The sequence below is a fragment of the Aquila chrysaetos genome, chromosome 10, assembly GCF_900496995.4.
Source record: "Aquila chrysaetos chrysaetos chromosome 10, bAquChr1.4, whole genome shotgun sequence".
Lineage (NCBI taxonomy): Eukaryota > Metazoa > Chordata > Aves > Accipitriformes > Accipitridae > Aquila > Aquila chrysaetos.
In genome coordinates this window covers 34,200,230-34,215,199 of record NC_044013.1, presented here as the reverse complement: position 1 = coordinate 34,215,199, position 14,970 = coordinate 34,200,230, and the positions used below count along the sequence as shown (strand labels likewise).

Sequence of the window (14,970 nt, the reverse complement as noted above, 5' to 3'; positions counted from 1 at the left end):
TCTCCTGCTGCTGGGTAATAAAGTAGAAAGATAATTGAACACTTTGGCCATTTCTTATCTGCTGTCCTTATTCAAACAATATAGATCACAGCAAAACACAAAATATTTGCTCTTCTTGTTTTCCTAGATGTGTAAGTATTCTCTTGTTTTTTACATTACTTTGTGTAATGCTTCAGTTTGTCAGGATAATTTAAAAGAAAACAGCTGTGAAGCTCTTTAGTGATCCCAACAGCTAATGCAAATACTTACCAAATCAGAATAATAGATCAGTCAAGTGGAGATGGTTTTGACTATCTGTGAGAAGCCACCTTTCACAACAAAATATATATCATATTCATAAAATAGGAGGGTTGTATATAGCAAGAGGTTTATCAGGCAAATGTGATAGCCGAGAAATGTCAGAGATTGCATACCAGCTTTCTACACTTAATGGTTTAATTGAAAGTCATGGCTCTGCTCACCTATGTAAAATTAACAAGTCCTCATATATTCATAGGCTGAAACTTAAGTGTCTGCTGTGCTTCTCCGTGCTTCGGATCGTCAGTACAGGGCTGTTTGCCTGCATGCAGGCCCTGTGAGTAAATAAACGGTTACTGGGAAATAGCAGTGCCGTTCTGCAGAATGATGGGATTGCAACGCTTATTTTCACCCTGAAGCTTTGCTTGTGAAAAGCAGGTACAACAAAAGCTGAGGGACAGCTTTGTGGAAGAGGACTTGATGCCAAAGACACAAATTCAAGTCTACAGGTACTTCAGCCGCATCACCACGAGTGCTCTGGCCCCGGATGATCTTTCCTTCTCTCCCTGGAAATACCCCTGAGAAAGTTTAGTCACAGAGGCGCATTTGTCAAAATGATTCAAAGAAATTACTTAAGAGCTGTGAAATTTTTCTAGCTTCATCTTACTGAAGCTGGTGGGCAAAGGTTCTCCTCTTGGTTTTGCATCAGCGTTGCAGAATGCATGAGGATGAGGGACACCTGACGCCATGGCGTGCAGGTCTGCCTCTTCTTCAGGGAGTGTGCAGTGCCTGGCACAACGGCCTCACATCGCAGGACGCTGTGAGTCACTACTAGAACATAAAATATAATAGCCATTACAATATATGACTATTTGCACACAGAGCCCTTGGGACCATAGAGTTCTAACAAAGAAAACAAAAGCGCTCATAAAATTCAAGACTTCTGCCACTGAAACGGAGAAGCAATAAGAAACATGCCAGCTTGCAACGTAGCGCGTCAGTCCTGGGCCTCTGTCCTGCAACAATTCGAGGCTGAAGACAGGAAACAGCACTGAGCTGCTGCGCGTACCACAGACTATTGGCAGGCAAAACATAACCCCAGACTTGCTGACCTTCTTTGTCGGAATGTAGATATAGGGCTGTAAATGAAACGTTTATATGGAAGTTTTTTTTAATAAGAACAAATTAGCGTATATAAGATACAGCATAAAATTATGCAATTGATCAAAAATTAGAAGGTTTAACTTCTGAGCAATACATAATTTGAAATCCTACCCTGAAGCACCTGAAAACATTAAAGAGGATTATTTTTTTTTCCAAAACTGCTTTAAATTTACACTCCTCCTTCTTAAAAAAATGCATGGCTACATGTAGCACTTCTCATTAGTCTCTCTGGAGCTCAGAGAGGGAGGTCACCATCATCGCTCCCACTTTGATAAGGAAAGAAACTTGGACCTAAAGATGCAGACTAGCAGAGCTGGCAAGCCAGGGGTGAAGCTGGATGGAGAAATGAGACCTGTTGGAGTCCAGAGCCTGATTCAATAGGCACCTTCTCATCTAGCTCTTCTCCTGGTGACATACTGTCTCCCTAGGCAACTACAGATTAGAGAGGAGACAAAAAATCTTGTATCCAGAACCACAAAGCAACAACTTGAGCTTGGATGTAGGGAAAATATCAGGGAAAGGCAGTGAACTAACAGTTGAAGCAGAGGCGTTGGAGTCAGGTGCTTCAGGTTCTATTTTTGACTCGGACCAGCTATTTCAATTCTCTTCGCTTTGGCTTCCCTTCCGCAAGATGGAAAATGAGGATGCCTGCGGCTGCCTTGTGGGGCTGGATTGTCTTGCTGAGGCCAGGGCTGTCAAATCTCATACTCAGGATCATGCTCAGTTGACCTCAGCTTCGTTATTCTCTGCTTTGCTGCCTGCATCTCCTTCACTTGCATCTCCGCTGTGCTTTCCCGGGCCCACGCAGGGTGTACGGAGCAGAGTCACAGCACCCAATGTCGGGACTGTTGCCAGGTGGGACTCTCCTCTGTACCGCGTGGCCTGGGGCCTTCCACCATAGCGTCTGATGTCCAAAATCTCACGTGCTGTGCAAAATCTCCCCTTGGGCGATGTGGGCCATCTCTAGAACTAGTAAAGTGCGATGGCTACAGTTGCGGCCCTTGTACAAAGCACTCCCACTCCTGTCTGAATTAAAGATGGTATCTCAGGGCACAGGCACTAGATACAACGCTGCACCGTTACATCTCCATCTAATGTCAGCCCAGTTACATCTCTGGGAGCTATCAGCAGAGAGGTGGTGAGGGAGCAGTGATCAGCTCAGCCCGCCCTTCTTGGCTTTGAATGAACGAGTTTGCAAGGCTGCAGGTGCTTTCCCTTTGCTGCATTCCCCAGAAAATCCCTGGTAATTAGGGCTCTCTCCTTTTTTTCCAGGAAGCACTGCCAACTCCTCCTGCCCTTCTCGCATCAACCCAACTCACTACCACGTGAATTCAGGTGTGGTTGGAGAGCTCCTCCTTTCCAGAGACCAGACCCGGAGCTGCGAGGAAGGGAGGCCGCATCTCAGCCGAGGAAAAGGTGAACTTCACGATTATTTCTTTTTGACGGAATGAGCGCTAAGGGCTGCGGGCAGCCAGGAGGAGCCTCGGCGCTGCCTTTCTACCCTCCCACCCGGCTTCCGGCGGCGGCGGGGTCCGCCAACCAGGAGGATTTCGGCGCGGGGCGGCCCCGGGCCGCCCCCTTTGTTCGCGCGGGCCGCAGGGCCCGGCCGTGCCCCCGCAGCACCCGCAGGCGGCGGCGGCGGCCGGGAGGAGGGAGGGGGCCGCGCTGCCGGCCCCAGCATCCTCCTCCTCCTCCTCCAGCATCCTCCTCCGCCAACCCGGGCCGCCCGCCCAGCTCCCTCCTTCCCGGCTGGGCTCCGCCGCGGCCGCCCAGGGAGTGGCACGGCGGCCGCCTGCCAGGGGCTGCAGCCTGCGGCGGCTCCGGTTCCGCTCCCCGGCGGGCTGCGAGAGGGTAAGGGGGGACCGCGGCGAGGGCGGCGGCGGGAAGCGCCTCTGCCAGCCCGCGCCGCGCCGGCAACAAAGGAGGGGATGAACGGAGCTGGTGCGGGAAAAGCCCGGAGGGAGCGGGCTCTGCGGAGCTGTCAGCGCCGCGATCCGCCGCTCGGCTCTCCTTGGCGGCGGCTTGGCCGCGGTAAAGCGTTGTCCTTGGTCGGGGGAGGGAAGGCACCGTCCTTGTCGTGGGCTGCGTTTCGTGCGAGGGGGGTGCTGCTCCCGCCGCCGCCCGCCCCCGTTGCCTTCGCGGCCCCGAAGGCTGGGCAGGAGCGGGGCACCCACCGGCTGGTGGGGAGGGGGCTCGGGTGGGAGTGCGCGGCGGTGGGGTCTGCTCGGCTGCCGCCCGGCCTGGCGCACACCCACCTGCACACTCGCACCCACCCGGACGCCCAGACGGGGCTAGAGCCCTGCCCCGCACCTCCGCAGCTGGCTGTGGGTTTGGTAGTAAACGCAGCCGGTGGGTCACAGCAAACGGCTCTGGCTGGGAGCAGCCGGAGAAGCAGGGGTCTGATGCTGGGAAGATGGAGATAAGAGTGGGTGTTAGCGTCGGTGGCTCGGTGCGGAGCGAGTTTCTGTTTTGAAACGGGAGGAACATTTTCTTTTGTCTCGGGGAAGCTGGACTGCTTGCTGGGCTCGGTCTCCTCTCTGGATTTTTGTTCTTTAATGATCCAAGTATCGACGTTAACTACGTACTGCAGGATTTGATGGGGTTTTTTGTCTGTAGCAATGAGATGTGTTTCAGAGGCAGGCCCAGCTGGGTCGGGCTGCTGGCATTTGCACACTGCTCAGGTTGTGGGTGGCAGGACAGACCGAGCAGGTCTCTGCCCCTTGCATCTCCTGATACAAACCAGCAAATGGTCTCTTTGGGGAAGCATCCAGGGATGGAGGCAGAGGCACGCGTTGTTATCTCCAGGGCATCTAGGCAGGCTGCAACGGCGTTCGGGAAGTGCTGGGAGACAAAGCACTGTGTCAGCACCGACTGTTATTTGCTGCTCTATTGAGCGTCAGTCTCATAGGCCTGCAAACCTTGCCTCAGGAACTCATCCTGCTGGAATGGATGTCAAGTTTCACCAGCCCATCGGTTACTGTTGGCTAGAAGTGTTTCCTTAAGGGTGACTTGCAATTTGAGTAGAATTGGTCTGTGTGTGGACAGAGATACATTTGGGATGCTGTGTTCTCACGAAAAGGTGTCACTGTGCCTGCCAGAAATCACTGAGACTACAGGACTTCAAAGGCTCAGCTCTGAGACAAGCCACAAGTTAAAATGCTAGCACCAGCCATTACAGGCATGTCAGAGAGAAGCTGTGCTGGAACCAGTCTATCATCTCAGGAGTGCTCATGTGGGGGGCCTGCCTTCAATTAAGGGGAAACCTGTGTGTTTCAGGAGATGCTTTTAGGATAAGTATGGACTGGATTATCTACTGAGGCCAAGGGTTGGTATGTGCTCCTCTTCTGCTTGGCTTCCTGCCACCTCTAGCCTTGGAGGCTGCCATAATTTACTCCAGCATGTAGCAGTTCCTGGTGCATTTCCTCTTTCTCCCCCCATGTGCTTTTGCTCTGGCAGAAGAAACGATGAAGAACCCAAAGGGGGATTTTCCAGTGTCAAGGGATGCAGTTATGTAAGGGTATGCATGCTAGTTCTTCCCTTGTGTTACTGGGTGGTTAAAATGGGTAAGGGCACGGATTCCACCTCCTGACTAAGGTTGCTGTTTTTATTTATCAAAATGCTTCCTCTATCTGTGAAACTCAGGGAAATGAATAATTTGGGGGGGGCGGGGAGTGTCAAAATTTTGGTGATGATGAGAAAAATAGATAAAGTAAGTTGCATCCCCCAGATACATGGTGTTGGTACCACTTTGCAGAGTGTATACAATGCATGGCAAGGTTTATATACTGACTTTTAAAGCTCTGGGAAAGCCCGGGTACAGGTAGCTAGACCTGAACATGAGCTGTTGCTAACCTACGTTAAGACACTGCTATGGTCTTATTTATAGAGTGATCTATAGGTATTTATAGAGATACTTATAGAAGATGTTTATGAAAAATAGATATCTTGTGACCTGTTTCCCCCTCCATCTCCCAAGGGGTCTGAGCACAAGAATGACCAAGGCAGTTGCTGACATGGGGCGAGAAAGCATTTTTTTTTCTGCTGCTCTATTGCTGAGTTAAAGACAGCCAACAATCTCTGGCTGTTGTTCTTTTATCACTGTTCTCATGATATTTACGGTAGAATTTCAGGTCCTGTTTGCCTGGCAGGGCACCTTGGCTGATAGTACTGGTGATGTCAGAGGGCAGCAAGACTGGGGCTTTGTTTTACTGGTCAGTTTTCTAAAACAACCAAATTAGGTAAGTTGCTGAATAAAGATGACGTACTGTCCAAGGTCACTCCAGAAGCCCAGGTTGGAGAAAGGAATTGGACTTAGTCTTCCTGAGTCCTGTTTTAGTCCTGCCTTTTCCATGCGGCTGTCCTTCTGTCCTGCGTGAAAGCTCTCATCTCTGTGGCTGATGCTGACAGAGAATCACAGAAGTCTGTCAGGGCATTGATGCACAAAGTCTCTTTCTGCAGTACCACCGTGCTCTCAGAGCATTTCCCCCTGCTCTGCTCAGAGGACCCTGTGTGCTGTGTTTTGCCTTTTGTACTTTGTCCTGTTAGGCATTGCAATTCAACAAATCAAATTCACTTTCCTTGTAGCTGGATTTAATTTCTTGCTCTTACATTATTGTGCAGTAGCTCTTGCTGTAGCTACCAGTGGAAAAATGACTTCATTGCATGTGACTGAGTCTGGCACCTTAAACTGATACTTACTGCTATTCCTGAAAAAAAAAAAAAAAAAAAAACCAAAAACACAAAAAACCAAACACACCCCCCCCCCCCCCCCCCAACCTGAAGAAACCCCATTAAAAAAAAAACCCCAAACCCACAATATTTCTGCATCAGACTTTTTTGGAAATCATTCCTGTGCAGTGGCAATGGTTTTGTTACCTCCCTTTAAGTGAGTGAAACTGTGTCTATCAAATGGCCACGGTTGTTTTGGATGCAGCATAAGCAAAGAAAGATGTGTGAAGAAATAAAACCAAGCATTGTCATATTTTGTTGCCACAGTTTAAATTTTTTTCTTTCAGTATGATAGAATAAAATACGATGCTGGCTTGAATTGGCATGAAAATTAGGTGCTACTTTTCTTTCAGTGATTTATTTTTATTATCTAGTGTTTACCCACCTGGATAGTTGTAGAGAAATGTGGCACAGACTAGTGAAATGCCCTGCTGTGGGTTCTGAGCCAGCAATGAAGTCCTCATCTCTTCATCCCCGTCTGTGCTGAAGCACAAAGGGAATCTGAATTTTGTTTGGTTTATTTTGAGAGTTAGTGCTCTGAAGTCTGATGTTGACTCCCTTGATAATTCCATTTGTGCCTGGGAAAGCCAAATGATTATTTTTGAAAAGTATTTATACTCTCTGTCTATAACAAACACTTCCGAAAGACTTCCAAGTCCTTTGATGTGTTGGATATTCAGAGAGATAGTGATGCCTAATAGAGTCAGGCAACTATTCTCCAGCACTGTTTTTTGAGTAGTCTTGGAAAAAATCTTTTGCTTCTGTTTCTCTCAGGTACAAAATGGATGATGCAGTTCTGACCTCCTTTGAGGTCTGTGAATGAAATGCTATGTGGATGTTGGATATTTGGATCTCGGAACTCTTTAATTACTTTTTGGTGCTTTTTAATCCCTCTCCTGTGTTCCCTCACGCTGTTCCTTTAAAAAGATAATGCAAATAAAATTGTATTGCTTGTGCCAGAGCTCTTGGTCAAAATGAATCCTGTTTTATTTTGGTGAATAACTTGCGTTGTGTAGTAAAGGCTACACGGATGCTGGTTACATGGAAAGGACTTCCTGAAACTTTGGGGTGGCAGAAACTTCAAGAGGTCATCTGATCCATCTGTCTGTTCCAGGTTAGGTCTGTCTTCATCTCTGTTGTTCAAGGCAGAGGTTTGAAGATTGATATTTTTATTTTATTTTATTTTTTTAAAGAACAGCATGGGCAATGAGGGAGTTTCTGCAGCCTCTCTGGACAGTCTAGCTCAGTTTGAACTGATGTTGTAGTTAGGGGAAGACACATACTATGCAGTTCTTTGTATTTGTTGTCACTGTCACTTTGTGTGTCTGCCTGTTACTGTAGAAAGGACAAGTACAAAGGTGTTTCATTGACAAAAACAGCACAATTTCTTTTGCAGCATGAACTTCTTATGGAGGGGCAGAGAAAGGCTTCCAAACCAAGGCACCAACTTCTGCCATAGTCACTAACAAAGGCTTTCTCAGGCTGGTCTGTTCTTTTTCCTCCTTTGACATATTCTTCCCCCCTTATTTGTTGCATCATGCTCTGAAAAATTCTGTGTCCAGCAATTAGTGCTGGAAACTTTTCAGTAATCCTGACAGGCGCAAAAAGCAGCTGCCGGTTGAAACAAACAGCACTTTCCCATCTCTTGCAAATACTCCCATTCATGACCTGCAAGCACATCCCCTGGATGCAGAGGCTGTCCTGGCTGGGGAACAAACCTCCCTGGAAAAAGAGGCCTCTCCTGGAAGATGTGGAGAGGCACTTATGTCATGAGATGTATTTAATAGACTTTTTAGCCTCATATTTGGCTGTCATACATTGTGTGCTATACTACCTCAGTGGCTTCTGTCAGCCCTCTGTGTGAAGCCTGTCCTGGTGATTAAAGTCTGCTCCTTAGCTATATTTGGCATATAGTTACTTGTTTTATAACTGAGATCCTTACCATGCAAACTAGAGTAGGTCAGTCTGCAACCTTGAATAAGTGCTTTTTTTTCCTCTGGACTTCTGTTTCCCAGCTGGTAAGTTTAGGACGTTCTAGCTGATGACCAATCTGCCAGCCATTCCTAATGGCGATTTAATGATGGGCAATATGGCACAAAAAGGCAGGCTTGTGAGGAATATGCTGCTGAGGCAGAGGAAGCTGTTTTGCCTTACCCAGTTCATGTTTTACATGTCAATTTATGTAGGCTTTTACTGGGATCTATGAAGTAGCTTTTTGAACTTGCTGAATCTCTTCCGTAGGAAAAATTTAAGTTTATATGTGTATTTATATATATTTCTAGTAAATGATACTGGCAATAAGCAATGCCTCCTGTGAGCTTAATCTTGGTGTCTCCAAAGCATCTAGAAGCACTTTTTTTGTTTTTATCTCTGAATTACCCCTTGAAGCACATTGGCTAGATGGTAGGAAGGTGTGGGAGCACTTCCAGCACACTAACATGGAAATGTCAAAGTCAAATGGTGCTTTTGGGTCATCATATGGGTCAGGTTTATGGAGTGCTTTATATACTCTGCCTTAGGGTGCTGGAAACATTGATTGCCTTTGTTAGGAGAGTGACAATTTGGTTTTTGCTCTTTCTTTTTGGTTGAAATGGGACCAGTCTGTGTTAGAGATGTCATGCCAGCGCTCTGCGTTATAATGTACTCAGGCTGCTGCTTGTAACTGCTTTATACTTGCTTGGCTAGATGAGATTATATCTTGATGTCTGTACAAAATCACGATTGTGGTCTTGCCTGCATTGGAGGAGAGATTAATGACACTTGCAGTATAGACACAACCCGTTTCTGTAAGAAGTGAGGGAGCAGCTAGGGACATGTGGTGGCTCTACAGCTCTGACTAGAACATGTAGTGCTGCGGTACTCCAGGAGTGTGGTGGGTTGATCCATCTGTCCTGCCTACCTGCATGCACGCTGGGTTCATCCCATCAGCAGCATCACTCTTATCTCCAGAGATGTGAAACGTTAAATCCCATTTTTTGCACTGATCCATCTAGCCAGACCTGTTCCTTTTGGCTGCCGGGATCTACACATCAAGCAGTGCTGTATGAGTGCTTCCCAATGGCACGGTCGCGTATGGGTGGAGGTGCTGGTTAGAGCTAGGCTGTGGAGCAGTACAGCTCTTGTAAGGTCTCTGTTGCTGCTGGAGGAGGCTGGGATTGACAGCCTTTCCCAGATGTGCACAGCCTGTGTTGTGACAGGCTCTCTTGTCCTAGCCAGCCCAACAGGTCCTGCTGGAGCACGGGCAGCACACCGAGCATCTTCAGTCTCCACGCCTGCTTTGCAATCTGACTGTGTAGGATGGTGTTTTCTTTTTTTACCCCCTAGAAACTGTGATCTCTAACCTCCTCTGATATGACATACAAGGTAGCCATCCTATGGTGGCTGTTGTGGCTTAGTGTGTTGCTTAGTGCCTAGAGGCTTTGAGCTGGCATCTGCTTCTCTACACGTGGTGCAATCCAAAGTAAATGACGGCCTCTGCAAGGCAGATGGTAAGGTGTGGGTGAAAGGAACCATGAGGCAGGAAGGGATAATGTAATGATGTTGACAGATAAGATCCAGTTTGATATAACTTGCCAAAATTTTTATGGTTTGGTCATTGATAGGGGTGTAATTTGAATAAGAGACATACTCCTTCTTGTACTGGCTTTTCTGAGCATCTTTATATTGGGGTTGCAGGTGATAAAGTAGGAAACTCCATGATTAACACGTACTGGCTGAAAGCAAACTTTCTAGATTACTGGCCTCCCCGTCTCCACCGCTGGTTATGGTGGGAGCTGTGTAGATATGTTGGTGTCAGCTGAGGTCTGGCAAAATCACAGTATTTGTAGAGGCTCAGGAGAAAGCAGCAATTAACGCACGTAGCCCAGAGGTCAGCTTCTTAAGTGGGAGGCTGAGTGCAGGCTGCTGAATCGGCAGGGAGGAGGGTGCTCCAGGGAACAACTGCAGCCAACATTGCTCCGCTGCTGCCAGCACAGCCATGGGAAGGAGGATGAGCGTGGGTAGAGGGGCTGGGGCTTACACAGTGCCTTGGTGCTCCGGAGAGAGAGTGGGTTTGCTCTTCCCTACCATCTTTGGTTTGGTGATCTTAGATCATTCAGTAGGTACCAGTGGTGTAACTCTCCAGGTCTACCACCCCTCTGTTTGCGAGCTTGGTACCGTTATCATCCCTCTTCATGTGGCAAGGAGATTACTGACCACTGTGGAAGAAGAAAGCAGGAGTCTTGGCGGTCAGTGCTGCATTTCAACTATGAGATAGCGGTCTGGATTTCCTTTTCAGCTTACCTCCTGTTGTATCTCAGCTTACTCTTAACAGTCAGAGTGTGAAGGTGGGTTAGTTATTCTTTCAGCTTTTGGGAACAGTGCTTTGTTTGAAGGAATGAGATGATGTTAGCTCATAGTATTTGGCATAGAGTTTGTCCAAGGCCTGGGAGGCAGCATGCGTTTTGGGTTGCCCGTGTCTAAAACAGACTGAATTCAAGTGGTGGAAGTTTAGAGAAGGTCTCCTAAGATGAACCAGGAAATGGTGAGTCTCTATCTCGGGACCTCTCAATGGAGAGCATTGCTTGTTCAAAATGATGTAGTGAAGGCGGAGAAAGGGCAAAGCTGTCTCGTGGGGGTTGGACACAATGGGAGAGTCTCAGACTTGTGCAAAGGGCAGAGCAGGTATGTGGGCAGAAGGTTGGCTTGAATAAATCTGGACTGGCAACTGGTGGGGGGGGTTCCCAGCCAGCAGAGGCTGAAACTAGCACTGCTGAAGTGTAGGAATGAAAAATCTTGCAAGGTGGTTTTGTAACTAAATGAAAGGGGTTGCATCAGGTGCAGGGTAGGCCCTTCCTATCCTGCATCCCTGCCTGAAGTTTCAGCAGCTTGTGGAGAGGCAGGATCAATTTTCCCTTCATGTGACATTGTTTGCATCAGGGTTCTTTGGAGTGGGTTTCTGTACTAGATGTTACACCTACAGTACCAATGGCCTGGAGCAAGGGTTTGCTCTTGTTCCTGCTATAACGACCAGATCTCCACTGCATACCAGATTGCATTAAATGTGAGATTGCATTAACATGGTGTCTTTTCCTAGTGCACTTGAGGGTGTGTGTAGAAACTGGGCAGCATTAGTGGGGCTTCAGTGGCAAGCCCAGTGTGTCCCAAGGTATCTTCTATTGCACCAGAAACATGTTGCGTTCCACTCTTGTTTTCTTTGCTTTTAACCAAATCATCTGCAAGTTTAAACTGGTACTGTACAGAACTACAATCAGACAGGCTGTCATAACACTGCACTGCAAATGAAAACAAAATTCCTAGTTTCAAAAAACTTAAATGTGCGAAGAGGGAGAGAAGAAACTTGCAAGAGCAGTTGTTTCCTATTTGCAGCTCTTTGTTGCTCCAGTCTTTCAGTTACAGTCTACAAACCAAGGCTGGCCTGTGAAGAAGCCTTCATTGCAGGTGCAGGTTGTAAAAAAAAGTGGAAAGAAATTGGGGCAGGAGGGACATGGGTCCTGTTTTTGTTTCATAATCAAAGTCCAGGGCAGAGGTTAGATTACAGAAGTGCACAAATCAAGATCTATATGTTAACCTGAGCTCCAGTGAATAACAGATTAAGTGCCAGGGTGAACTTTAATGCTACACTAAATCAAGCAGTTAAAAGCCAGGAAGTTCCAAAACTTCAGATCCTTCTGCAGCTCTGCACAGGGTGTGTAGCGTGGTTGAGTTATTGTATAGCTCATATTTAATTGAAGAATTTGTTTCTCCAATAGTAAAATACCAAGCCATTATAATGGAATATGTTTATCATGTATCATTGTCTTTCCTGCACTCTGCCTGCCCTCCTCATGTTTCTTTTCCAGATAGTGCTTATGACAAATAACACTTTCTGTGAATAGGAAACTTGGATTTTATCAAAGCCCCTTGAATTCTAGAGAAACCTTCCATGGAGTAGACATTGGATCAAGTCTGAATTGACCTGGAGGACAGCAGTTCTGAAATCTCTGCATATTCTATTCCCTTCCCACGTGAGCTGTGCAATTTTGGTGTCATGCCCCTATATATTTCTGTAGGGACACTGTCCTCTGCCCCAGGGCTTAACTCCAGGGAGCAGAAACTCATGTAGATCGAAGACCATCCCCAGGATGTTTCCCACAAATTAGAGCTAGTTTTGCTCTGCAATTAGTGCAGAATTGTTGCTATCTACTGTGTCAGTCTTCAGTAGGTGTTTTGCCAGCATGGGGAGTGTGAGCTCATCAGCAAGCCCATAATTACTCCCCAGTTTGTATATGATGACTTCCTTGAATGTCCTTTGTTTTTTTTCTCTCCCACTTTGCCTCAGGTTTTGCATTGTGGTTTTTAGTTAGAGTGCAATGGGATGTTTTTGCACATTCTTCCTTTAGTAAGCATTGTTTATAACGAAATCACAGGGTGATTAGTCTATCATAGTGGTTAGAATTAGCTTAAAAAAAAAAAAAAAATCTAAGTTTTTAAAAAAAAGGCCTCTAGGCTTTCCCTTTGCATTCTGCGCTAATTATTACAAAATTTGAGTGAGAAGACTAAACACAGGCTTTTTTAGAGATTAACCTTTCAGACGTGTAAGGGCCACTACATAGTAACAACAGAGCTTTATGGCTGAAGAGCCTGTGTGAATTCTTCAACTGCAAGGGAGAAAAAGCCTTATGGCTGACAGAGGATACTGGGGTCCCCTGGTTTTCACTGTGTGTAACTGAAGGCAATACGCTCCTTTCTTTCATTCCTGTAGTACTTTACCTCCATTCCCTCTATGGGAGAAGGAAAGGTTTTCTTGGGAGAGGAGTCTGACCTTAATTAAGAATAAGCGCCTCTTATTTCCCCTATACTTCAATTAAGTGAAAGGATTTAGTCCTAATATGCCTTGTGCTTCAGAAATGGGTTTCTGATTGCTTGTTGGAAAGAGTAACTAATCGGAGAAGTGAGAAGGCGATGGTATGATTACCTTGGATTGGATGGAACATCTTAAGGAATTAAAAGATAAAATTGCCCTTTCTTGTCAGCATAATCTCTGTCTCTATTAGCAAAGCTGCAGTTTGGCTTTATCAGATCCTGTCTCTATGTTGATCGGATTCATTTCCTGTCCCTTTCGCAGAAGACTGAGTGGTTTGAATATGGTCTTTGCATTTGATTTCAAGGCAAAATTCTGTTCATAAAATCCCTAGCCTGTCTTTGCAGTATGGCCGGTGTTGTGGGGTCGTGAGCCTGGGACACCAAATCTTTACCTGTCCTTGCCTCTGGCATGCGGTCAGTTGGGCAGTAACGTATGCTAGAGTAACTGCTCTAGGAGATGGAGCTTTATTGCCTGAAGATCTCATTTTCCTGGGCATCGGAAAGGTGTAGAAAAGCTTGGAAATATGAAGTGGATGCAACCAAATGCTCGGAAATAAGAAATGAAATAATTTTACATAACTGAAGGAAAAAAAAAATCAGTATCTTTAGACGAGTAAAGGTTTTGTATAAGGCCTAATAAATGAATACCAGACTTGACACTGAACGCTTTTTGCCTTTATTCTCTATGCTTATTGTGGAAGTGAGTGAAGAGCTCCTCCAGCGTTCAGTGGATGAAGTTCTTCACTAGCAGTTTGTTTTCAGGGAGATGTTGGGCTTCAGGTATTATTTTCAACATTTACAGTGCCTGATGCTGAAGTCTTCTGCAAGCAGTAATGCTGTTTTCTGTGGGAGATTTTGCATGGGGAGTGCGACACATGCAAGAATGAATTGCTGCAACAGGCAGTTGTAGGTCTCGTGGGGAGCAGGGGTTGTTCTTGGGCTGTGCTAAGGTAAGTTCAATCTTGCCTGGAGTCCCAGAGGTTCTTGAATGACAGAGGCTAGGGGACCAAACCCAGAAACCTCTTCGAGGCCCTGTACTCTTTCTGAAATACAAAATCAGAGCTTGGGTAGAAAATTAAGTTCCGGCTTTTATGTGTAACTCTCCTGAATGTGCATGCAAAGGATGTGTCGAAACCAAGGTGCTGTTGGACCATCCCCAGCTACACATTGTGTGGCAGCACGTGGGATTGTTTCTCTTTCCTGTAGAGGATGGGGCTTTACCTTGCAGGCGTAAAATGCACTTTCTATTACTCCATATGGAGTCACTGTTATTACATTGTCAGAGCAGCTGCAGACAGAATTCCTGGTCTTTCCAGGCTGTGTCTTTATTACTAATGCAAGAGTCTTTGTGCAAATTCAGGTACACCACCGCATCTTACGATGCTCTGAAAATGGCTGAAACTCTGCTTGCAGATGTGCTGCCGTAGGGCTGCATCCCAAGCCCTGGTGTTCCTCATCCTTAGTATGAACATGAGGGAAGCTGGCATAGTGTTTTAAATAATGGCACAAACAATTGCTTCTCAAAAGATTATCTTAGATGGGAGTAGGGAAAAACAGACTTTATTGGGCAAACTATCCAAATAGTTGTCTTTGAAGTCAAGGATTATTTGCATGAGTCAAATTTGTTTAAAAAAAAAAAAAAAAAAGTGTTTTACTGCTGCTCTGCATTGTCTTTGTTTATCATTAACCTTCCGTACAACATGATAACCTTGATTTCCTTCAGTCTGATAACTAGATACTGTTCTTTACCTTTTTTATGGGCCCCTTGCCCTGAAAAGGTGTGCACACAGCTGACTGCAAACTTCAAATTTAATTTCTTATGTGTGGATTTCCAAATTCAAAAAATTAGAAACCTAAATTTTGGTACTCACTTTTTTTAGCTATATATTTAATTTTAAGAAATAAGGAGTTGTTTCCCCACAAAATATTGTATACACCTAGCTGTTACAGCAGCGTTCAGATACAGCTGGTCTAAATTCCACTTGGGTCTGCACTCAG

The 14,970-nt window shown here is 46.1% G+C and overlaps 1 protein-coding gene across 5 annotated transcripts in view; it reads left to right on the top strand.

Moving 5' to 3' along the window:
- Window positions 1-2,695: 2,695 nt before the first annotated feature.
- The window catches only part of CLIP2 (CAP-Gly domain containing linker protein 2), an 82,819-nt gene continuing 70,544 nt past the window's right edge, over window positions 2,696-14,970 (top strand). Inside the window, exon 1 of one of the 5 annotated variants that reach the window (XM_030028226.2) lies at window positions 2,696-2,817. The gene's annotated coding sequence lies outside the window, so the exon portion shown is untranslated. Of the gene's footprint in view, window positions 2,818-2,971; window positions 3,253-3,413; window positions 3,433-5,561; window positions 5,640-14,970 lie in introns of those variants that run through there. The other 4 variants (XM_030028224.2, XM_030028228.2, XM_030028227.2 and 1 more) reach the window with 4 other exon arrangements.